This window comes from Sprattus sprattus (genome assembly GCF_963457725.1).
Source record: "Sprattus sprattus genome assembly, chromosome: 13".
Taxonomy (NCBI): domain Eukaryota; kingdom Metazoa; phylum Chordata; class Actinopteri; order Clupeiformes; family Clupeidae; genus Sprattus; species Sprattus sprattus.
This window is the reverse complement of record NC_137911.1, coordinates 17,799,780-17,825,896: the sequence shown is the minus strand read 5'-3', so window position 1 is coordinate 17,825,896 and position 26,117 is coordinate 17,799,780.

The window sequence follows — 26,117 nt, the reverse complement described above, 5'->3', positions numbered from 1 at the left end:
AATTAAAAATGTGAAAGGGGTTAGCAGCCTGCTGCTTCCCCGCCAGTCTCTTGTTGCCAGCTCTTGGCAGCTCTGCTGTCAGAGAGCCAGCTGTTTAGTCCTGCCCTGAATTATTGCCAGGGACGCAGTGCATTGTGGGTTCCTCTGGTCCGAGGCGCTGCCTTTGTCATCATTTGTCAAGGCAAAAGTCTTTCAAGTCACGCTGATATCATCCACTGATTGGCAAGCTAACTGGTGTGTGTGAGTGTGTGTGTGGGTGTGTGTGTGGCCTTGTGTGCTTGATTCATTCCTATCAAAGAGCTAAGAATTCAATTTGAGAATGTTTGTCAGAAAAATTAAATGTTTTTTTTTGTTTCTTTTCAATTTTTTATAAATCATCAAAGCTCAGTGTAACTCTGGTGAATTGATCATTATTTATGATGTTGTTGTCGAGGGACGAGACAGTTTAATGCCATTAAAAGATGTGTCATGCTTTTGCTCGGAATCCAGCATTTCTCCACAATTCTCTGGCCAGCACATACTGTAACTATTTCGTGGGAAAAAACAGAAGTGTCACCCAAACCCTGCACTCAGCGTCTCTCTCTCTCTCTCTCTCTCTCTTTCTGTGTGTGTGTTTGGGTGTGGGTGGGTGTGAGAAAGAGAGGGTGAGAGAGACATAGCTTTCTCGCTCTCTCTAATAACATAGTAGTAATTGTGGCCTGAACACTCAGAAGCTTGAAGATATAGCTAAGAACAGGAGTTAAGTGTCAATTAATTCCTGTTTGTTTGTCTGTTTAAACTCTCTGTAGTATATGATACCTGTATGGAGGTGTGCTCTGATCCAAGCGCAGCACTCTCTTACCCTCTATGGTGTTGCACAGTAATCCTCAGGAGCTGTGCCGGATCTTGTCCTCTCCCTCTCTCACACACTCTCTCTCTCTCTCTCTCTCCCTTTCTCCCTCTCTCTTTATGTGTGTGTAAAATTCATTATTACTGCTAATCATACGTCCCTTGTAATGGCTGCCACAGAGGACATCAAATGCATTTGCCTGTTAGCCTGACATTCCTTTCAGTAAGCTTGCCTGCGCTGCTTAACTCTATGTTTACCGGACTTCAAATAGGCTTTGAGTTAAAAAATTGTCGACAAAATGAAGTAACTGACAGCACAAAACAACAACAACACATCCAACCCCCCCAATCCCCCATGCTGTTTTTCCTCTTGTGTTTGTTCTCTTTGTTTAGCTCTTGAGATGTGTCTTCTTCTTCTTCTTCTTCTTCTTCCTTCTTTCCCCTCTCTGAAGCGGCTCGGCCAAAAGCTCATAATCATTTCAAAAGGTCCTTTAAATATATTATAAGCATGCTACATGTTGACAAACAACGTGTCACTCTGTGGGAGTAAACAGTAAAGTTGACTCCCGGTGCCTTCACGCAACGGCGCCCCCACGCTGGCACACACGTGACCTCTGCCGCCATCGCTTGTCTGCCGGGCGCCCTACACACGCCCTCCACAGTGCCCTCACCCACACACACACACACTCACAAACACACACTTCATACAGCATATGCCTTCACACACACACACACACACACACACACACACACACACACACACACACAAACACACACACACACACACACACACACACACTTAAGTGTGCTGGCTTCCCATGTTTATTGGTAGAGGAAGAGGAAGAAGCCACTACAGTCCTCCGCTTGGCATTGGGAAACATATGGAAATATGGGAAAATATAACTATAATAATAATAGTAACAATAATAACAACAACATCAACAACAACAATAATAATAATACTAATAATGAAGAAAACACTGCCTGCTTTTTTTTAGAGATACCAATTTTAAGAGATACCAAGATATTGCCTGAAAGTAACAGAGCTCCGATCACAACAAAGCAACCATTATCTGTCAAAATAGTGGTAAAATAGCACACGTTCTAGCCCTGAATGCAGACGTCAGGGGTGGTGTTAACTATTTTGTTGTGCCTGTGCGGATGGCACTTAACGGGGGGAGAGCGACGATCTCACCCCTGGCACCATCTCCACACATAAATCTTTCATCGCGCGCCCGCTGGCCAAAATACTTGGCTTGGGAGACGCACCATGCCCTCAGTCGTCACGGGCAAAAGAGAAATAAATCGCTGTGAAGGATCACAAGAGTGATGTACAAATAAGATTAGCCCCTAGTTTGTTTATATGCTGTAGGATCACACAGATGCTCCACTGTGTTGTGTGAAAATAAGTCTCCTCTTTCTCTCAGCTGTGCGCTGGAGTGGCTACAGATATGGGATTTACCTTTTGTTTTTCTTTGTTTTTTAGCGAAGAAGGAGTGTAAAAAATATATATATCACAACCTCAGTTATTACATGTAAAAGTGAGTGGCTACCACCTGTGTCAATATGTATTCAAAACATATACCTGACTAGCAGGACTATGATGTGACATTACAAATGTATTACTTTCTAAGTCTTGAATGTGTTTTAATTGGTTTATTTTTTACTGTAATATTATTGTTCATTCAGGAGCCATAAGTGCAATTGTATTGGACTGAGGGTACCCCTAATACTAAACTGACACCATTTAGTGTCCAACTGTGAAAGCCACACAACTGAATTTAGGAACTTAATGGTTTGAGTTACCCCATAGTGCATGTATGATTCCACGATGCCTTCATTCCCTGGCATAGGGATGAATTCACCCACACCTTGACCTTGAATACCTCACAATATTGGAATACAGTAGCCAAAATATGGCAATGTAAATTAATACACTTTTCTGTCCACACTTAAGAAGGTGAACTTATTTCAGTCATTTCATTACGTAAGGTGTATTCACAGACGTTTCAGTGTATGCAGTTTAGGTTGACTGCCAATGCCATTCAGACTCATTTATCGCGGAGATGAGACTGCATTCCAGTGACCCCATGACATCTTATTTATTTCCCTGCACATTTGTGTTTGTGGTCCAGTCATACATCTAGTATCTAGTATTCAATTATGCACACAGCATCTCCATAGTGTCCATAGTGTCCATAGAGTTACAGAAGGCAGGAGATAAAGCTATAGTATTCAGTCATCTACTGTGAATGCCTTTAGAAGGAGAGGAGTTGAGCTGTGAGGTTGCGTGTGGTGTTTCTGTTGATTCTGTCTTCACAAACCCGGGTTCAATGGGGCTGTTCTGTTCAGGGGCTGTAGAACTCTAATGGTACCCCAGGGCAGTCATTCAGAAGAGTGGGGCAGATGTTTCGCATAGCACTGATGACTCCACTGAGTCTATGTCTCCCCGTCTGAGCAGGGGGGGGGGACCCCCGTCTCCCCCCACATCCACTAATGGGAAAAAGTCTCTTCTTTTTCTTCTTCTTCTTCTTCTTTCTCCTCTCATATCCTCTTCTTCTTCTTTTTCTTTCTCTTCTGCTGTCATTCTCCTCTTGATCTTCTTTTTCTTTCTCGTCTTCTTCTTCTTTCTCTTCTCTCTTATCCTCCTCTTCTTCTTCTTCTTGTTTTCATTGTTTTACACATAAACAGAGCCTTAATGGAATGAGGTAACACAGAGGACTCAGGTGTTGACCAGATCAGGACCGGATCAGGGCCGGATCAGTTCCAGACTCTGACTCCAGGAAGAGGGCTTGGACTGAGAGCACGTGCCAGAGGGATGGCAGCGTTTGCAGAGATGAAGCGCTAACCAGTGGGAGATGGAAACATAAGTGGATTTAAATAATGCATTTCAAAGCACAGCATCGGCATCAGTGTGTGTGTGTGTGTGTGTGTGTCTCTCTGTGTGTACACATGTTGAAATCCATGTTTTATAATCTCCTATATATCCATGTCCTGTACATTTTATGTAGACCTGCACATGGGTGTGCTCTGCATGTGCGCATGTGTGTGTGCGTGCGTGTGTGTGTGTGTGTGTGTGTGTGTGTGTGTGTGTGTGTGTGTGTGTGTGTGTGTGTGTGTGAGAGTGGTTGGGGGTGAAATGCATCTCAATCTCAGTGCACACTGATGACAGGCACTTCAGAGGGATTCCACAGCACGGATTTAATTATCAGATGACTTAACTTTGGCGCTGCAGTGTGTAGATGCACGATGAAGAGGGTGTAAATCTCATGTGACGACAGGGCTGCGGCCCACACCCAGGAGAGGGAGAGAGTTCGGTGCCCGGACACCCCAGCCTCCAGCAGTGAGCAGGAACCTCCTCACCCCAACACAAGCATGCCTTCTGTCGCTGATCTGTGAGCCATTGTATGGTTACCATTTGCAGATGAGATCTTGATCTGGCCTTCATTTGAACAGACATGCTCCCTTCTGCTTTTGTGTTCCTTATTTCTCTTCCTTATTTGTGATTCTTTGTTTGTGTGTGTATGTGTGTGTGTGTGTGTGTGTGTGTGTGTGTGTGTGTGTGTGTGTGTGTGTGTGTGTGTGTGTGTGTGTGTGTGTGTTTATATGTCTCACAGTGGCAGTACACTGGGCCAGGTAATGAAGAGATCACATTGCACAGTAGTGCCATTCCTTAAAGGTGAGAGTTTTTTCATTTTTTTACGACATCCTTAAACGTGCCGTTCCAGCCATTAGCATAGTTATAAGCTTAAAATGAAACACCTGCACTTGACACCAGGAGCAGGAGGAGGTGTTGCCTAGTGGTGAGAGCATTAACACATCCACTAATGAAGAGCAGTCACCCACTCTCACACCACCCTCTCACATCCTTAACGCCGGCCAATCCTTCACACACACACACACACACACACACACACACACACACACACACACACACACACACACACACACACACACACACACGCACACGCACACATACGCACACATACTCACACACGGACATACACACACACACACAGACACACAAAGTACCTCTACAACCTCAGCTGTTATTTCACACATAGACATACTTGAACATACCTACTCAAGCACACACACACACATATGTATCCACACTTATGGCACCTCTTCAGCCACCTCACGCTCAGAGCTGTCATTACAGACTAACGCACACACACGTACAAGACACACACTCAAAGTGTGCTCGAACTTTTTTCTCAACGTGAGAAAATCATCAAGTTGAAGTAATATCTCGGTGGGTGCGTTTCGAGCTATATTAAAGGCTGCTAATTAAATCAGAGGTCAGCAGGAGAGGTGTCTGCGCCATCTGACTCCCCTTCACACTGCGCCGCTCAGTATGGACAACACCAGGGACTGCAGAGAATTAGAAGCCACGGAATTTAGTAATTGTTCAGTTTACACAGTGATATCCTTAATGAAGTCCGTGGTGCAACAGAGCAGTGTCTATTTTGGTCGCGCGTAATATCTGAACTTATTTCATTGTCGTCTCGCAGCTCAGTGCTCCCGCGGTTCTGGGGAACGGCGAAGTGAGTAGCCTTCCTCGTACCGCGGTCATGCACTAAAATGATAATTAAGAGAAACATGATTAAATGTAAAGCTGCTTGCTCACTCCTTCCTGAACTCACAGATATCTCCTCCATCTGCCATCTTCTGATCTTCTATCTTGGCAGCAAACCTGGTTCCATTCAGAATCACGGATTACAGTGCCTTTTTTCCAGGTGAGTGTGTGTGTGTGTGTGTGTGTGAGTGTGTTAAAGTGAAATTATTCCAGATGCAAGGCAAGGGAATGTATAAATGGACTTAAAAGTGTTTGTAGAGTGTTTCCTGCATGTCTCCTCAGACTGCACAAAGCACAAAGTTCTGGGGGAGTGAAGATGCGCTTCAGGGAGGGATTAGTTGATGGAAGTGACTGATTGGTTTTCTCTATCCGTATACATACACAAATACACACACACACACACGTACACACACACACACACACACACACACACACACACACACACACACACACACACACACACACACACACACACACACACACACACACACACACACACACACACACAGGCACACAACAACACACACGCATCACATGCACAAACACACACACAACAAAATGCAGTGTTTGTGTTCAGCTCGATCTGCCGCATGTCACTCCGCATGTGTACTTGTGTGTGCATTTTGGAGCAAATAAATAATAATAATAATGTAATAAAATCACAGCTTAGTTTAGGGGCAGCAGTCGAGCAGAAAACTGTCTTCAAATAGTGCATTATTGAATTTGATGAAAAACACAACTGTCCACCACACATATTAAATTACGTTAAAAAAATAAGAAATTAGGGAGCTTCCACAGGCTTCAGCTGTGAGACTTGTATTTGTTTATCCATTTCAACTCAGTGCATTTTGTGCAGCACATGGGAGTATTTGTGAGGTACATATTGGCTCGGTCTATTTCCTTCTTATCTCTCTGACAGGGTACAGTGCTTTCCTGTAATAAGTGACATTAATTTTACTTACTGGGATGAGCATGCGGCACAATGAGTGCCAAACATGTTTACTGTGGCCCGATGTAAGACACTTATTTGTTATTTGAAATAATCTCTTGTGTTTGATTGGAAAAATACCTTATTGCAATTGCACCTTCAGCCGTCTTCGAGAGAAAATTACATTAAGTGTGGAAACAAAAGGGAACAAGGAAACAAAAATATGCAATGGTCACCTGAAAACTGTATTGAACAAATAGCCCAATTTATTTCAGAAACTGACCAATTTGAGGTGAAATGTGTATGAAATGTGTGTGTATTCGTTTGAGGTGAGATGTGTGTGAAATGTGTGTGTATTCGTTTGAGGTGAGATGTGTATGAAATGTGTGTGTATACATTTAAAGTGAAATGTGTATACAGTAATATGTGTGTGTATTCGTGAAGGAAATGAAGGAGGGGCAGAGGCAGAATCATCAGGTGCCCTTCATAGCGTATTTGTTTTTGAGTGCCTCCAGTAATGGATGTGGTTTGGCCTGCTTTCGAAACTCTCTCTATCCGCCACTCTCTCACTTACTCCCTATCCCTCTCTCTCCCCTCTCTCCCTGTCTCTCTGTGCTCCAACATTAATCTGATGCTGGCGCAGGAAAGAGGGATTTGGCAAGTGTTTGGCTATAAATAAAGCGAGGCCTGCACAAAAGAATGTGTAATTACTAATTACACAGAGAGAGAGAGAAAGAGAGAGAGAGGCAGAGAGAGGAGCAAACGCACAAGGCGAGGGCTGGGGGTGCAGGGTTGGAGGGTTGGAGGGTTGGAGGGAGGGAGGCAAACGAGAGATGCCTACTCTCCCCTCCTCTCCTCTGCTCCTCCTAGAGCTGCAGTGAGCAGTGCCTCTAACACAACACAGAAATCAAACCAAGAAATCAGACGAACCATTAAGGATCGCCCTCCCCCCAACCCCCCCACCACCTCAGAAACCATCCCCCTGATTGTTGTTAGTATCTCACTCATCAGCCTATGCCAACACCAGGAGAAGTAGCCTCAAAAGAGAGTACAAGAGGAACCAGAAAACACTGCCCAACTATGGCTATGTAACCCCCTACACACACACACACACACACACACACACACACACACACACACACACACACACACACACACACACACACACACACACACACACACACACACACACACACACACACACACACACACACACACATACCATGCATTGTAGCAGAGCTTTACCGGGAAGATGTGACACACAAATACACACACACACACACACACACACACGCACACGCACACGCACACGCACACGCACACGCACACACACACACACACACACACACACACACACACACACACACACACACACACACACACACACACACACACACACACACACACACACACACATACCATGCATCGTAGCAGAGCTTTACCGAGAAGATGTGACACATTTTCAGTAAGTGTGTGTAACCCTCACACAAGTCCTGGGGCCTCAAGTACAAAAGTTGTGCGCACACAAAAACGTTGCGCATGCCATTTTTCACGCTCACAGTCGGATGTATCAAAAGTGAATTGAACGTGAGAATGTGTGTTCCTGCACGCCAACTTCAATGTCTGCCGTACGCACATTTCTAAGGGTTTCAGTCAGTTGGCCCCACTTAGAGGCTTTGCAGTGCAGCTACTGACAATATGGGTTTGTTCACGAGTCTGTGGGCCCACATCTGAAAACTATTACTCTTCAAAGGTAGTTATACTGTATTGACACATGGGCCTTATTGGAAATAATAACACATCAAAGTGTATGCAGTTAAATAAGTGAACATGTAAGTATGTGCAAATGCTATGCTAAAGTCTAATGGCAGCTTTAGCCTTATTAGAGGATATTGCTAATGTCAGAAGGGGACGCGTATGATGCTGACTGGCTTGTCAACCATTTCAGATTTCCATGCTCTTGAAAGTCTGTGCTGAATTAGGTCCAGCTTTAGAGTTCAATGCTGTGAGGTGTCATGCATTTGGCCGTTCCCTCACAAGTGCTTAACACACAAGGCTTCCTGACAACAAGAGAATTCCAGAGGGAACTGGCGGACCAGTCAGGATGGGACGGGATCATCCAGATGTCAGCCAAGTGTATAAAGTTCCAATATGATACGGTTGACCAAGCTCACATTAAAGCGGAAGATGTAGCGAGAGCCATTTTCCCCACTGTAAGCAGAGCGATCGACTGCACACACACATGAAGGTGTCATCAGAGGCAGAATTTGAGTTTGTTAATAGAAAGTCTTCTCATTCGATCAACTTGCAAATTATCTGTGAGGCAGAAATGCAACTGACTAATATAGTGACAAGGTAGCCTGGATCAATTTACGATTCATTCATCCTAAGGTTAGAGGACAAGACGTGGCTACCAAAGCCCCTCGCCAACTCCCAGACTGACTAAGGATCAGTTCGTGCTGCTCTCTGACCCGACCGCATTTATAGCCATTGCCACAGTCTGCCACGCCAACAGTTTTCCTTTTTGTTATTAATGCCAGATGACAAATTGCAGAATAAGATTTGTTTCCTTGTGTTTACATTGGATAAGAGCACGGGGGGCTGTCTAAGCCTATTTATATGTATTAGCATATTAAAATGAGTGTAATTGGGGGAGGAAAGAGGATGCTTGTGCATGTGTGCTCAATTTCTTGTTTATCGGGATGTACAAACAAAAGGTGGGTTAAATCTTGTATGCGCACAGTTTCCTGCATCTGAATTTTTTTGTTGCGTACGCAGCTTTCAGGCTTCGTGCATATGCTACATTTTAGCATGAATTCTATGCAAGGCTTTGCACATGAGGCCCGAGGTGATGCCAGGTCTACCTGTCTTGGCCCTCCTACCTTGATCACTTTTATGAACAGAATTAAAAACCTCCATGAGACAGCTGATGAAAGGGCAAATTTGTGTTACGTAATAATAGTCAGGTCCATCACCATTCACGTCCGCCTAGCTGAATAGTTGAGGAATTTAACATGCTACAGCTATTGTTTTATCCAAATGAATAAATGAATAGCCATTTTTTTCCCCTTCTTCTTCACATTAAAATATAATGCCCTGTTTTCCTTCCCCGTGGCCTATTAAGAGAAAGGGAAGTAGGGGAGGAATTAAACTTTCAGCAGACAGTGACACCCGCTGAAATATTTTTTGGGGGGTGGGTGTCTATTAAAAGGGCACTCTTTAAGGAGCAGAAAGAAATAATAGACTCGCGGCTGGCTGGCATCTCTGCAGCAGCCTCGGCAGCCAAACTGCAAACTTCCTGGACTCATCATTAAAGCTGGCATGTGCGGGTCTCAGGGAGCCATAGGCACATCCTCAGTGTAATGCCAGGCTCTGCATCTGTGCTGTCTGCCTGTCTCCCGAGCCTCTTTGCACTGATGTTAAAAGAAATCTTTATTGTCAGTCACATATCCTATTCACTTTGTTCACCTGCGCTGACAATTCTGGGCTCAATGTGTCTATGCATGTGTGTGTGTGTAAGAGAGAGTGTGTGCGTGTGTGAGAGAGTGTGAGTGTATGTATGTGTGTCAGAGAGTGAGAGGAAGAGAAAGTAAGTGGTGGTGGTGGGGGATGTGTGAGTGTGAATGTGTGTGTGTGTAAGTGAGAGAGAGAGAGAGAGAGAGAAATTGAAAGAGAGAGAAAGGGTGGGGTGGTAGTAAGTCTATGTGCCAGTGTGTGTCTATGTGTGTGTGACTGTGTGTGTGTTTGTGTCCCGATGTGTGTGTGTGTGTGTGTGTGTGTGTGTGTGTGTGTGTTTGTGTGTGTGTGTGTGTGTGTGTGTGTGTGTGTGTGTGTGTGTGTGTGCTGTGTGTGTGTGTGTGTGTGTGTGTGTGTTCTTCCCTCCCCTACTTATCCAACAGCACAGGAATTCTTCTAGTTTATAAATGCTTCCTCATTAGTTTAAATCTGTTTGAAATCTCCAAGTGAACGGTTGATAATGACGTGCAGCAGTAGCCCTCTCTTAAGCCTTGACAACTAGGGGGCGGTGGTAGGAGTGATGTTTGATGGGAGAGAGGAGGATGGAGGTGTGCGTGTGTGTGTGTGTGTGTGTGTGTGTGTGTGTGTGTGTGTGTGTGTGCTTGTGTGTGTGAGTATGAGTGAATGTTTAAGTATAAGTGAATGTGTGCTTGTATTTTTGCGTGTACGCGCGTGTGTGTGTGAGTGGGACTGTAGGGGGAAGTGCGTGTTAGTGCCAGGAGGGTGGCGGACTTCTGGATTCCAGAGCAGCCGTCCTCAGTGTCACTAGTGTAGCGCGGTGAGTTCATCTCCTCAGTGGGCTCCGATGACTATCACTTCATCTGAAGTCACGCCTCACTTTTTCTCTCCGCTCTCTTTTTTCCTTCCCCGGCATGCTGGGAGTTGACAGTTTGCTGAATTATTTAGCTATTCAGCGTCAGTGTTTGCAGTGTTGTTGATTATGCGCTGAGCGAGATTTAATGAGGTCAGTGATTTCAGGGGTGCCCGTGTGCAGACGGTCTCTAATGAGGTTTCACTAAGTCGCGTGCTGGAGTGTACCAATACAGGAGATGGACACTAAGCCACGACCAGTGCAACGGGCCCCAATGGAAATGTATTGAACAAGAACATATCTAATTTACTTCATGTATCACATATGTTTTGAATAAGAATGTATTTAATGTATTGTGTGTATCATTTATATGGTACTAGTTTTAGTTCCTCCATGTTTTCCACTATAAACTCTATATTTTGTCAATATTGTATTGTATTATTGTTTTGTAATGCATTAAACATTAATGCATATTTTTAATTTTTTTACTCAGTTTAAATCTTCCACTGGAGATGCCAAGAGCTGGTGAGTAAACAGTAAAGTTTGATGATCCTGAAAATGAGACTTTTGCTGTGCCTGGAGTTTGTGGCTTTGTGACGGGGGCACCTTAAAACTGATTAGTGAAATGTCATGCTCAGGTAGACAGCTAAACTATAATGGATGTTGATGGTACATGTGAGTGTGCGTGTGTGTGTATCTGCATTTGCATGTTTGTGTGGATATGCATGGATGTGAACATGTTCATATGAATGTGTGTGCATGTGTATGTACGTATGTTTGTACATATGAATGTGTTCATGTATGTGTGTGTGTGTCTGTGTATGAACATTGTGTGCATGTGTGTGTGTGCATATGAGTGTATGTGTGTATGTGTGTGTGTGTGTGTGTGTTTGTTTGTGTATAAATATGAATGTGTGTGTGTTTTGGTCAGGGGTGGGGCTGTACCCCCTCAGCACATACCTAGGTGACATGCGGAGAGCAATCTCCTCTCAGTCTCGTGACCTGAGCGGCTTCCACAGATAAACACGGCCATGCAAACCCGGGGGTGAGGAGAGTGACAGAGCCAGATTTAAACTGCTAATCACGCCTCCAAATTCAAAGTTTCCTATCGCTGTTATCTCCCCCCAACCCACCCCATCCCTCTTTCTCCAGCGGGAGAGATAAGGTTGCAATGCTCGGAAGGACTGATTATCTCCCCAAATAAACAAAATATGGACAGCAATGTTTATTAAACCATGACTAGCGCTGCTCACCTTTCTATTTTTTATTTATTTATTTATATACATATTTTTATTATCTACTGTCTTCATATCTAAACACGGTCCTTCTCACTCAGATATCTCCTGAAGGTAAGAGATTTAATTAGTCGAAGTTCTACTGAGGGTTCTTTCTTTACTTTTCCTGCAAAGGTAATTTTTTGGGCAATGGTAAAATAAATAAATAAAAGAAAGAAAGAAAGAAAAACTATCAACAATTAATCAGTGATCAGTAATATGATGTATACAGACAATGTCACCTTCATTACCATACCATGTCATGTAGATTTACATGTGTGGTATGCCCTCATACTAACTCCTAGTATAAAATGGAAAGGCTTCTGGTTGGAGGCTAAATGTGTAATGCTAGAATGCGTAATTACATACTGAATTAAGAATAACTTTGTAATCAAATAATTCACATTTGTATTTACTAACAAACTATTTCTGACAAAGTGAATGACAAAAAAAAGTAAAAATCCAGACCAATACATTTCAAGTGAAAAGGGAAGTGCACACATCACTAGCGAAGATGAGGGAATGGTGGGGTTATTAAAGGAATGTGACCTTTCACTGGGGTAGCTGGCCAATCTTTTGCTCCAGTGACCAAGAATCAGAAGGTGTCACTTCTTTCAACCGAGACTTAACACACACATGCAGGACAGATACGTATATGTCTTTGTGCAGGTTTATAGATTAAGGCAGATGAGAAACTGAGACGTTTAACAAAGGTTAGATGTATGCAGAAATAAAATGTCAATATATATGGGGGTACATTAAAGCTTCAGTAAAAATATGGCTCTCAGCCAGAAAGTTACACTTGTCTTCTATGCTATGGCTTAATACAGAATACATTGAATTCTGATGCTAGATAGTAAAACATAATGACTTTTAAGCGAGTCTACCATCCCCACTGCAGGCCTCAGCCTTCAGCGTAGTTGACAGCTCTCAAGGGAACTTTCTTTCAAGATTAATTTTTTTAAACCTCAAAAGCAAGATTCAACAACCTGACAAGCTTGTGAGAGTCCCTAATTCTTGTTTTATTCCTCTGAAATATGCATGTGTGTGAGCTGTTCTCAGACGACAGATATACGGGGCTCATTTACAACCTCTCCCCACTTTTCCCTGTCAGACACATTACAGCACTAAAATGTCTCCCCCAGTCTTGAGTTCATTGAAAAGACTGTGATTGATGTTACTTCTGGTCAGCTGTAAAGTTTTGTCAACAGAGGTAAATGCTGATCAAATGTGTCGGTGAGAAGAATTAAATAATTTTGCCGGCAGCAGTACGAAAGGAAGTACAGAGACAGTTCTATCTCTTCAGACTCAGACTGCCAGGTGGTGGTAGCCATACTAGTGGACTCCACCATGGTCGTTCAAATGCAGGAAACGCACCGGTGTCACCACATTGTCCTTTTTCACTCTTATCTATGGTCAATAATCAAAGTTCATGATTACATTAAAAAACATATCTAATTCAATGTCATTGTGGATTTTTCTAACTGCACTGCTGGCATAACTATCATAATGGTAGTGGTCAGGTATTTAGCAGACATTTTTATCCAAAGCTGCTTACAAAGACACCCAGCAGCCGTCAAGAACAGAACCTGAATCCAATCGAACCCGGTGGATGTGATGAGACTGTCACTAAGATGTGTGTGTGTGACCGAGGGAGCACACTGATACTTGGCAGTTAAGATGGCTTGTTGGATTGACTACCTGATCTTAATAAAACGTTGGGGAGGGGAAAAAAATAGAACATCTGCTTTTTCTTCAATTTCTGAGACTAAAATGAAGCACTGGGGAGGGAGGGTAAAAAGGGAGAAAAGTCATTTTAGAGCAGCTCCAGTGCTCAGATAATGCATGACACTTCCGTTCCCTCACATCTTATGCAAAGTGACTTACAACAGGAGGCCCTGCCATTAACCATCAGCACCCCATCACTTGAGAGAGGGGTAGCCATATTTAAAAAGAAAAAAACCCTACCCTGACGGATCCCACAATAGCGCTGCCTCTCATCATTGGCCTGTCTGTCGGCCTGTGTCGAGCCACACTGTAGCACTCATTGTGCATGCATACTAAAGGACTATTTACCTGCCAGCGCATCTGATAAGTCAGTCCCCCCTAACCTGGACCTGGGGGCCCCTTATTTCCCATCCCTCTGTGAGTCCACACCCCACCCTTCATTGCCACCCCCACCACCAAGCTCCTGTACACACAGTCATGTACACACACACACACACACACACACATACACCCTAGATGACACTGGTGATTGAACGCAGCCCCTGCTGTGGTCTACCATATTAAGATGAGCTCTCTTTCGCTCTCTCTTTCATGCTCTCACTCTCCTCGCTCTTTCTCACTCTCTTTCTCACTCTCTCTCTTTCATGCTCTCTCTCTCCTCTCTTGCTCTGTCTCTCTTCTTTCTCTCTCTCTTTATGTCTGTCTATGCTCTCCTCTTGCCCCTCTGTCAGAATTTGTAAGATTACATTTTCCACAGGTGCCATTCTCCAGGGTTTATCAAGGAACTTTCTTTGATTGTCTCTCTATTTTATCTACTGCCTTCTCTCCCTCTCTCTCTCTCTCCCTCTCCCTCCCTCTCTCTTTCTTTCTCTTTTTTGTGATTTCTCTGTTCCACCTCCTCCTTCATCCCCCATGTTCGTCCTACTGCTCCGAACGTTCCTGCTGGGGTTTTGTGTTGCGGTTGCTCTGTTTATGCAATCCCTTGTTTTGAAGTGACAGGCCGGGATAGATATGCAATATTAAAGAGGGGCCTTATGAATTTTTGACATCTAATTAGTTGCTTCCTGGTTAACATATCGTGGCACGCGGGGGCAGGGCTATCCACCAGACCCTCTGAAGTGCCAGGGAAAGGCCCTGTCTTCCATAATGTATTCTTCTCTAATGTAAGTAGTAATCATTGCGCTAAGGTTAATTAATGGCCCTCGGTAGCCGGGATTTTCTCTAGAATATCTGCCCTGTAGTATCACTGGTGCACCAATTAGGCGCTTTTTTTCTGCGCTCTCTTCAAATGTTAATAGCCCTCTTTCAGGGTGCTTCGTGGATGAGAACACACAGACCAGGCTGTGCTCTTGTGACAAAGTAACAGTTTATGATGACACAAACACACCCACACACACACACACAGCCCACAGCTCAATACTTAATAAAACCCTCAGAGCCCCCGAGTAACACATGCAGACATGCACACACAAAAACACACAGAAATATACATACACACACATTTGCTTGCACATACGCAAAAAAAAAAATCCTAACATATAAAAATGTGTACACTTACTTCAAGCATACACACGCATGCACACGTGAACATGAACTCACTAACACACACACAAACACTCACACACACACATATAATATGGACTCCAGCACAAACACATACACATTTTTACATCTCCTAATCGTTCATCATTTTTCTTCCCTTTATTTCCTTATCCTAGTGAATGACCCTCTGAGAGTGTGTCACACATAATGAAAACTCTGCCATCCAGGTCATTTTGAGTTGCCTTCACCAGAGGCCTTTGGCATCACAGACAATAGGGAGGTGTAGGCTTTGAACAGAGGATGTCACCATTGCACACCCACCCCATCCCTCTGGCCCTCTCTATCTCTCCTGTCCCCCCCGCCCCACTCCTCCACCGTTACCTCTGCGCCCCCTCTCCTGTCCCCCCCAACCCCCCCCCCCCCCCCCCCTCTAAGGAGTATCTGTGTCCTTTGTTCATATTTAATTCCCAGAGGTGAGGAGCACAATGGGCCTGGCTGGCGTGATGTTAATAGTCTAGCATATGCAGGGGAGTATGGGGGATATGCTGGGGCACAGTGACAGCCACCACCACGGAACATGTAATCAGAGGTTCAAACAGGGGGAGCCACACTTGCACTCACACAGGCTTTCTTTTTTTTTTTTAAACGTGAGAGGATCAGACGACTTTAATCGAATTGTCCTGATCTGGTTTTGGTCATATATTTTACTGGGAATTTGGGAATTGTAAAAATTGGAGTGTTACAAAATGCATCTGAAATGACATAGGAAATAGCCAGACAATCACCAAGTGAATGACTTTAACTCTAAGTTAAACTGGAGATACCTTCAACGCTACAACCAAATACCACTGTGAAATGCCACTGTCACAATACAAACTTGAACCAATATCTCAATTTGCTCTATTGTGGGTAAAGTGTGAAACTGAAGGCTGGTTTTTGTCGCACTTTGCTTTCAATGCTTTATTTTGTCTCACTCATTAGTTACTCTACATAAAGGCATCTTCCTAGTGAGTGAATGCAAAAGTGACTGTAACACATGATTGTGCTAAAACAAGCAGTCAGGACAATGCAGTTGAGACATGCTGTGACAGCATGTGACATTATTCAATGGGAGGTAGAGAAGGCTTTGGCAGATATGATTCTGAGACTATGGAAAACAAAGACAGTGTTGTTACTTCCACAAATGTAATAAATCACAAACTTAATACAAATAAAATCCTTACAATTCATTAAAATTTTAGGTTTGACGGAGTATTGTGCGTACCACATTATAGTTATAGCCAAGCAGAGAGGCCAGAAATCAGACAGTTGTTGTCAATTTTCAAAGTTGCAATTAACGACAAACGTGGTATACCGTTACGTGATAACAATCTGCAGCTTAGCCATAATGGACTAAATGTCTGAATTCATTGTGTGCCTAATCATACAGAGAGTTTCCTCTGCCACGTGTTGGCCTGGTGTCTTCACCGGCCTAACTGGTATTGGGGAATTCATCACTGTTGGGACTGGGGTGTTTGGCTTCAGGATGATTGGGCAGACTACCAAAAGCACAAGGGAGTTCAGCCTATCCAGCACTGAATAGGTCGGCAGTCTCAGATTCTCTTAGATTATCAGAACTGGATCATTTTTTGGCCCTGTGTTTGCAAGACAGATTCTGCCAAATGTAGTCTTTCAATAGACCACACAAATGAAGTACCATCTCTGATCTCCTCTACCACCTGTTTGGTGTGAAAATATCTTTAACAGTGATGTAAAACTTGACAGTTAGTACATTTTTATAAAAAAGATGCTGCCCCTCTCAAATGGGACACAATAGACCCTATAGCACACTGAACTTTGAAAAAAAACTTTTGAACCTTTCAATAATATTGATTATAAAAAGGCAAAGATAGTAAGTTGACAGATCAATTTGATATAAGGTTAATCCTTGGGGGACTTTTCTTACACAGTTAAGCTACAACAATGCAACATTTTCCATAAAACACAGATGCACCAACTGCACAGAGACACTAGTCTACGCAAATGCGTTCACACACTCACGCCAAACAGCAGATGCCTTTTTAAACTTTGCAGCTTGGCCTCTAACCAGAAACATAACATAGCCTAATACACAACACTCAGTCAATCTTAACATGAATGAATCTTAAGAAAGCAATTAGATGAGCAGGAAATTCCATTAGATAGTGATGATTATTGACAAACATACTCTTATAACTGATGATAGGTGGAATTTTATTACATTAGTGATTATTACCTTCCCACAAACCTAATAACTTCCTGCGAACATACTAATTGTTATGTTGAAGGGAAATTATTACGTTTGTGATAGGCAACAGTTATGACGTTTGTGAGATTATTACATTTAAAAAGTGCAGATTTGTATTATGTTTGTGGTTTGTTGCATTTATGGGATGGACAGTACTATATTTGCGGGCGTAACATAGTTTAATAATCAATACAGGTAGTGTATTAGATACTGTTAGTGTATTTTTATGGACTATTGTTTTGAATTGACTTTTACACGCAGTATAGCCAGTGGCTTTGTGGACTGGGTAAACATCTCTCCCACAACTTGCTTCTGTTGTCGAACAGGCCATCTCAAATGTAGGTGATCTCCTCCATGCTGTCAGCTGGCCAAAAACATTCGTCTCCTTTATTTTGGTCCTCTCCGTGTCTCTGGGGGTGACAGAATAAATAAACACTGTCTCCAAAGCTCTCAAGCAACTGCCAACTGCCAGCAGTCCAAGACGAAGGCTCCCTCACAGCCACCGTGATCAATTAACTGATTATTCCGCTGAGGCCCGTGATTCGATAATCAGCACGGCTATTAATCATGTTTTATCTGCTAATCAGTAGATCCCTATTCATTACTCTGGACACGCCAAAGAGAAGAAGCCAGGGGCCATGTTTACCCTCCTGACTGTCTTCCTGTTAGTCTGTGGTGGGTGGCATGGTACACTCACATGACGTTGAGCTGTTATCAATGGTGGGTAGCATGGTACACTCACATGGTCTTTGTTCGTAAAATTTTAAAAGTAAGATAGCTGTGTTACTACCTTGATGGGGTCCTCAAGACAGGTGTCTGATGCAAGATATTTCCAGGGTGAAGGTATCTAAAAAAAACGCTGTTTCGAACCGTATTTTAAGATAGCGTGTATGATAACATGTGACATTGGTTCACTGAAGAACGGCTAATGTGATAATGTTAGAAAGTTGGATGACTGACGGCTCGCAAATCACATCAACTATTATTGCTGGTTACACGGAGATATCGGATAGTGCAGTGTCTATTTCTCGGTAACTTTTGAAAAATCGAAGCGAGAAAACGCAGAAAGATGGACATTTACATACAAAACACGACTGTCAGTCGAGTTTGGTCCGCCATCTTTGTTTACAACTTGCAGTTGCCGGAGGGAGCTTCCGCATAGATTTATGGGTAATAGGCAGCATCAAGGCAGCATCGATGCTACCTTGAAAAATGACCGTCATGCAGGCGATTTTAGGGTATCTTTTAAGCCCGGAAGAGACAGAATAACGGATTTCAAACAGTAGTAAGACAGCATTTTAACAGTTTTTGAACGGACCCATGATGTTGAGCTTTTAGTCTGTGGTGGTGTAGCGAAGGGAGTCACCCCACCCTGCCTTGACACCGAGTCTACAGGGTACCAAACCTGCACTCTGACCGCAATGCCAAAGAGCCAGGCACTCTGTCACAGGTTGGTAGAATGGTACACTCACATCAAGTTAGGCTGTTAGTCTGTGGTGGGTAGCATGGTAGACACTCACATGACGTTGAGCTGTTTGTCTGTGTTGGGTAGCATGCTACACTCACATGATGTTGCACTTTTAGTCTGTGGTGGGTGGCATGGTACACTCACATCATGCAGCTGCTGTTGCTGCTTGTGCAAACCTGGGAGAGAGAGAATTTAGAGAGAGAGAATTCTGTAACAATATGTAAACAATGAAATACTTAGGCCCAATCTCAATACTTCCCCTTACCCCTTATTTTACCCCTTACCCTTGAAATTGCGCGTTCATGTGAGAGCTAGTGTTGTCTCAATACCCAACTTGATCAAGATTAAGGAGTAAGGTTAAGGGGTGTATGGCCCTCGTTTTTGAGATGATCGGAGGGCTACCTTAACTCCAAGGGCTATCCCAGAGCACACCGCGAAACCAGCTCGGGAATTTTCAAAAAAACATGGCTGCTTGAAGCGAGGAATATTTTACATGAATAAAGCTATCTACACAACTTTTTATATGTTTATAATGACTCGGTTTGATCTGAAATGTACTACACGAGCGATGCATAGAATTGTCGGTCTTAACTGAAACTTTCAAACGGTAGTTTTACCGATACAATTAGCGCGTATACCACCACTCCATTGGCTTATATGGTAGCTTGCCAGCTATCATGCTACATACACTGCATGTAAGTATTTTTGGCTTATAATTAATTTAAAAATGACGACAGTCTTGTTTCGTGCTCTACACAGTTGTATACACATATATTTGCAACCATGTTCTTCATTAGACTTTTTTTTAAATCGCTAGTTTCATAGCTCATAGTCACGCATGACGTACCCGAAACCTAGTGGCGTCTCATTTCATAGGGGAAAGATCTCAGCCCTTGGCCCTTACACTTGCAAGTGCTAGGGTTAAGACTAAGACAAGATTAAGCAAAAGGGGCAAGGAGAAGAATCGAGATTCGGCCTTAGTCTGAGGGATAGAGAGAGAGTGAGAGAGAAAATTGTGGTGGTTTCTATGTTATATCCTTTCTCACGACCTCTACTCATGTGTGCAGATGAGTAGATAAACATCACTTGTGCCTTGAGGAGTGAGCAGAACGAAGGTGTTTACAGAAAAACAACAACAACAATAATAATAATGCACATTTACCTATTTACAACAAATATTTTACTCATTTACTTACGGCATGCCTTCATATCCATATCTCGAGAGATATACTTGATTGCAGTCCACTCTTGGGTCGGGAAATTTCCAATCCTCTTGTGGACGCTTCATCTCATTTTTCTGCGTCTGCCACACAAGGCATTATATGCTTTTCTGTTATTTTTTCATTTAGAGTCAATTGGCCTGACAGAATGGTTGGCAATTAAGTGATTTTTGTAATGGTCCTGGCATAATTTGCTCGAGCTTGTCAGCTGTATTTTATGAAACCCCTCCTACCCAGTCCTCTCTCCTGAGCATAATAGCTTCTAATTTCAAAATCTTTACCCTCTGTTTCCCTCTCAATAAATTGAAATTACAGGAAGTTGTTGGAGATGCTTACATTTTGCCCGTCTCGTTCCATCCAAGCTGTTCCATAATTGGCTGTAACGGGGGCTCTTTTATACTTACACGACCGTAACATAATCAAGCCTTATACTATGTGGCTCTAGAGGCTGCATCAGCCACAGAGAGATGAGAGAGATTAAAAAAGGGATGAATGAGACAAGAAAGAAAGAAAAGAAAGAGGTTCATTTTATTATTATTATTATTATTATTTTACTTCTGTCAAAGTTGGGGAGAAGCATTCTGGATATTCCAGGACAAGATTTTGTTGACTGGTGTCATGGAGCGAGTAGGCACGGGAGCATGGCGTGAAGGGCGTTCAGAGACTTCCTGTGCAGCCTACTGAATGCACGGATGCTGAACGCTCATAGAACCAAGGCAGAGTCAGAGTCACTTTAGTGTGCTTCCTCCTTCCTCTTTAATGTGCCATCCTCCCCTTCGTCGCATCGTAACACAAAAGGCTCTCCCCTCCCCAGGCTAAATCAGATCACATCACGAGCCCTGCGCTGCCTTTCCATGAAAAATACCACTCGACCCAAAATGAAGTCTCCCTCTCTCACTCTCTCCCTGTCTCGAAGCCAAATAGCTCTTCAATCAAAACACATTTTTTTCCCCCTTTTCCTTTGCACAGATCATCTCTGCTTGTAATAACTCTCACACAACATCTGCTTCTCCACACAACACTCCAGTAATTCCTCTCTCATTTCATAAGCCATCACTCTCTCTAAACACAATCTACATGTATTAGTTCATAATGACTTTGCAGTTAAGAGCAAATAGATGCCAAGAGACCTCCGTTCGGCCCTTCTCGCCTGACTTTCCTTCCTCAAGATAAATCGAGGTTCTAGACAAGGAGAAGAGAGCCCAATCCATCACGTTAAATGTTGTTACATCTGTTATCGAAAACTGAGCATGATAACCCATAGATCCAAATGCAAGCGGGAGAGCAATGACATAAACTTGGTTGATTCCTATCAAATGGCTCGTAAAGGAAGACAGGGCAAAGACAACATCAACACACAGGAAGTGTCCCTGCAGTGTCCAGCTGCCTGAGCTCCAGAGTTGACAAAAGGTAAATGGGAGAGTATCTTGATGAGGGTACCTATGCACTGCTTGTACTGCAGTGCACTACTACCATGACAGCTAAGGCGTGGAGCACCATACTTGTTTGTCGGACGTAACTGTGTGCAGTGGAAGAGGGCACTGGGGCTGCCTCTGTTGGCACACAGACTCAGTCCTCCTCCTGATGCATGGAGCCTGAAATGACATGGAGTCTGTTTTTTTTCCCATGCACAAACATGCTGAAATATTATCATGTTGTACGCTGATGCTTCTTCTGCTGTGTTAAATATGGTCTGAAATGCTGTCTAACCACCATATGCTCCTTGCATGCAAGGCTACAAGAGGCAGAGTGAGTGAATCACTCACATTTTACTGAAAAAAGAGAATGAAACATAGATTGGATGCTGTACTTGCACAGTAATAATATTTGCAAATACCTACATTGAGAAAAATAGTTAAAAAAATATAAATGATCACAACTGGAGTCAAAAAGAGCTGATGTTACATGTGGATAAACAAACAAATACAAACACATACATGGTCAAAACAAAAAAACGCAATATGAATTTGACATGTTTTGCAGTGGTCTTAGTTTCCTCCGGAATCTGGTCAGGGGATGTATATCTATTTAAATGAACTCTGGCTTGCCTTCGGTATAATTACATTAGCAAACACAAACACACATACACAGTCACACAAAGACATTGAGATGTGTATTTACAGTGCAGTAACCAAATATGTCCTTGGGAAGTTGTTTGTTTGATAAGGGCTGCCCTTGATGTTTGTTTCTAACATCTGGCATTGCATACATCAGACAGAACTGAAAACTTTATCTCTAAAAACTTTGACATATCTTCTGAGTTGAAAAACTTAGAGAAGATTATATGAATGTGTGTGTGTGTGTTTGTGTGTGTAAGAGGACGAGAGAAAGAGTCATAGAGACTAAGACTAAGAGACGACAGAGAGGATGCATGTGTGTGTGCGTGTGTGTGTGTGTGTGTGTGTGTGTGTGTGTGTGTGTGTGTGTGTGTGTGTGTGTGTGTGTGTGTGTGTGTGTGTGTGTGTGTGTGTGTGTGTGTGTGTGTGTGTGTGTGTATGTGTGTGTGTGTTGATGCATATAAGTATGCTTATGAACGTGTCTGCAAGAGAGAAAGAAAGAGAAAAAGAGAGGAAGTGAGAGAAAGGGAAAGAGAGAGAGGGAGAAAAAAAAAGAGAAATAGAGTGAGTATGAATCAGAGAGTCACAGGATAGATAGAGTAATAGCAACCAGCTCTCCATCCAAACAACTAAGACAAATAAACACACAAACAAACAAACATCAGAACAAAGACCATTAGTTGTGCTTAACTTTGAAGTGCACCCCCTACTCCCCCCCCCCCCACACACACACACACACACACGCACACCCACCCCATCATGTCCCCCCTCCCCTCAGCCTCTCTGTTGCCCAGACACCTTTTTCATACACGAATGAACCATTCATATTCCATCTGTTCCAGCTCGGCGTCATTGGGGAGGCTGTCAATCTCTGCGTCATGTTACAGCACAGAGGAGGAAAGGGAGCGCGGGGGGGGGGGGGGGGGGGGGGGTTTGGGGGATGAGATGATGTGAATGGGAGAATGGTGTGTCTGTGTGTGTGGGGGGGTAATGTTCTCCGCTACACTGCTCTGCTCTACCTCACTCTCGGGACCATCCAGAGTATCCGGGGGTGGGGGGGTTATGCCTCTGTCCACCAGATTTATAGGTACGGAAGAGAGACACATGAGAGAGACAAGGGAGGAAAGAGATAGGGAGACAGACAGAAACGAAGACAGAGTAAGAGAGTGAGAGGAAAAGTGAGTTAAAAAGGATGACAGAGAGAGGGTAGAGAGCGCAAAGAGGGAGGAGGAGGGAAAGAGGCAAAGAGAAAGAGATGGGACAAAGGGGTAGATGCAGAGAGAGAGAGAGGGAGGGAGCAATAAAAAAGAAGAGAGAAAAGAGAGTGAGTGAAAGCGGAAGCCAGACGTGGGTAGAGTCGGCAACGTTCCTGCTGCGTGGCGGGGAGGGCGCGGAAGGGCAGGGCAGGGGCGGTACACATCTGCCACTGTATTACCTTTCCTTTCCCAGGGTGCGGAGCAGCCAGAGACAGCCCTCTCTCTGCACAGCGCCCCGACGAGCATCACCACAACAAAGGATACCTTCTGTAGGCAGAGCAGCACCTGCTATCAGCACCACTGCAGCACAGAGGCTGAATCTTCCTCTGTCAGACGATGGACAACGCATCGTAGAGGACAGGAGGGAATAAGAGAGTGAATATTTCCTTATGTCCCCATACTGTCTCACTCTCTTTCATAATCTATCTTCTCTTTTAATCTATCAGTCTTTACATGCCTCTCTTTTCTTCCTTTTTGCCCTACTTCTACTTTGTCAGTCTTTCCCTGTGTGCTTTAAATATTCTGATATTTTACTTTTAATTTATTTTTTATTAAATGTATTTTGTACTGGTACTTCCTTCAGGAAATGCAAATCTAGTCCTTTAAGTTCTTCATAATCCTGTCACTCAACTTCATGAGCAGACGTGACTAAGGTTTCATTCCCAGGGACCACACATACTAACATGAGAGCGACCCATCCTGGAAATGACTTTAAATGAAAGTGTCTGATGAATGAATAAGGCCATCTGTGAATAAGGCTATCTGAAATCCTCTTAATATGTATAACTATGAATAAGCCTATAAAAGTGTAAGTGCACACTACAAATACCTTCAACCAAGCCCTCTAGGCTCAGACCAACCTCTATGGGATAACCCCAAATCCCCTGTGTCATTATGGTCATTTTGACCCGGCCTTTCTAAACGTGTCAAATCAATTGAGCGCATTTATCCATCCCTTGGAAGACATAATAGGCTATGCCACAGGTGGGCTGTGTCCATACGCCACGGACCAAGCGAGCGACCGCAGGGACTCGTTTGCAGAGGAGTCTGCTGGGTAAAGAGCAGGTGGCCGCCGCGAGCCGACCCTTGGGTCCAGCGCACAATATGTTTGTCTACACCGAGGCCCAGGCCCACGCTAGCCCTGGTTGGTCCCCGGGGACAGATCAGTGGGTAACCTGCTATTACCGCCACCGCCACTAACACCCACACCACCGCTGATACTGCTGTTGTTTTGGAAAACTCTTGCTCACCTATCTTCTATCTTTCTTTCCCTCTCTATTTCTGTCTTTTCTCTCCCTCCTTCTTCCACTTTTTTTCTCTCCATGTCTCTCCATCTCTCCCTCTCCTTTCTCAATGCCTCTGTCCTTCCACCTCTCTCTCTATCTCTTTCTCTCTAGCTCTCTCTCTCCAGACTGCAGGGCATAAAGACACCCATGAATTAATGAAGACCACAGAGGTAATTAAAAGTGCTGGTGACACAGATCCTTGGAGGGTTTCTAAGGGACAGGAGGTCTGTGCGGACCCCCAACCCCTCCTCCACCCCTCCCCTCCTTCCCCTCCCTCCCCTCCCTCCCCTCCCTCCCCTCCTGCTCCACCCTGGCTGCAGGTTGCTGCCTGCACCCTGGGTCTGATTGGCCCTGCTGGGCAGGGGGACAGATTGTGCCAGGGACTCACCTGTGGCCTGCCAGGGCCTCCCTGGGCCACTCCCTAGGCTACCCAGGTCACGTGGCGTGGTCTAAGAATCCCCTGCGGAGGGAGACAGCAGGAGGAAAAAAAACACACACACACACACACACACACACACACACACACGTGTATGCTAGCACACATACATGCAGGCAGACACATACACACACACAAACAAATAGACAATCACAAGCACACACACACACATGCACACATGCATACACTCACACACTCTCTCTTTCTGTCTCTCTCCCTCTCTTACACACACACACACAATTATATTCTCTCCTCTCTCTCTCTTTCACACACACAGAAAGAACAAATATACACAATCACAAGCATACACACACACAAAATGCACACCCAAACACACATGCACACACAAACATACACACACATCCTTTTCCTGTATCTCTCTCTCTCTCACACACACACACACACACACACACACACACACACACACACACACACACACACACACACACACACACACACACACACACACAGAGTGACAAAAGGCTTTAGGGGAAACTGCAGGGGAGCATCCATGGATTACTGCCTCATGCTGGCCTGTGTATGCTGATCCATGATGGACAGCTCTCTGCTGACATGTGCCCTTTTGTCGGATCAGATCTGGACCTCACCAGTCACAGCGGCCCCTCACGGGCCATCGGCACAGCAGAACCCAGAACCCTGAGCTCTGAGACCAGGGCCATCGGCACAACAGAACCCAGAACTCTGAGCTGTGAAACCAGGGCGCTGGTACTTAACCAAACTCACTTACTTTATATAAGGTGGGCAATGGTACAGTGTACTCCAGCAATTAACCCATTAACTCCCACATAGTCCTTATTACAGTGTAGTAACATAAGTTATAGCACTCTTTATTCAATTTAAATGATTCTGTGTTACTTAACATAAACATTTTACCTAACCAGATCTATACGTACTTCCTGTG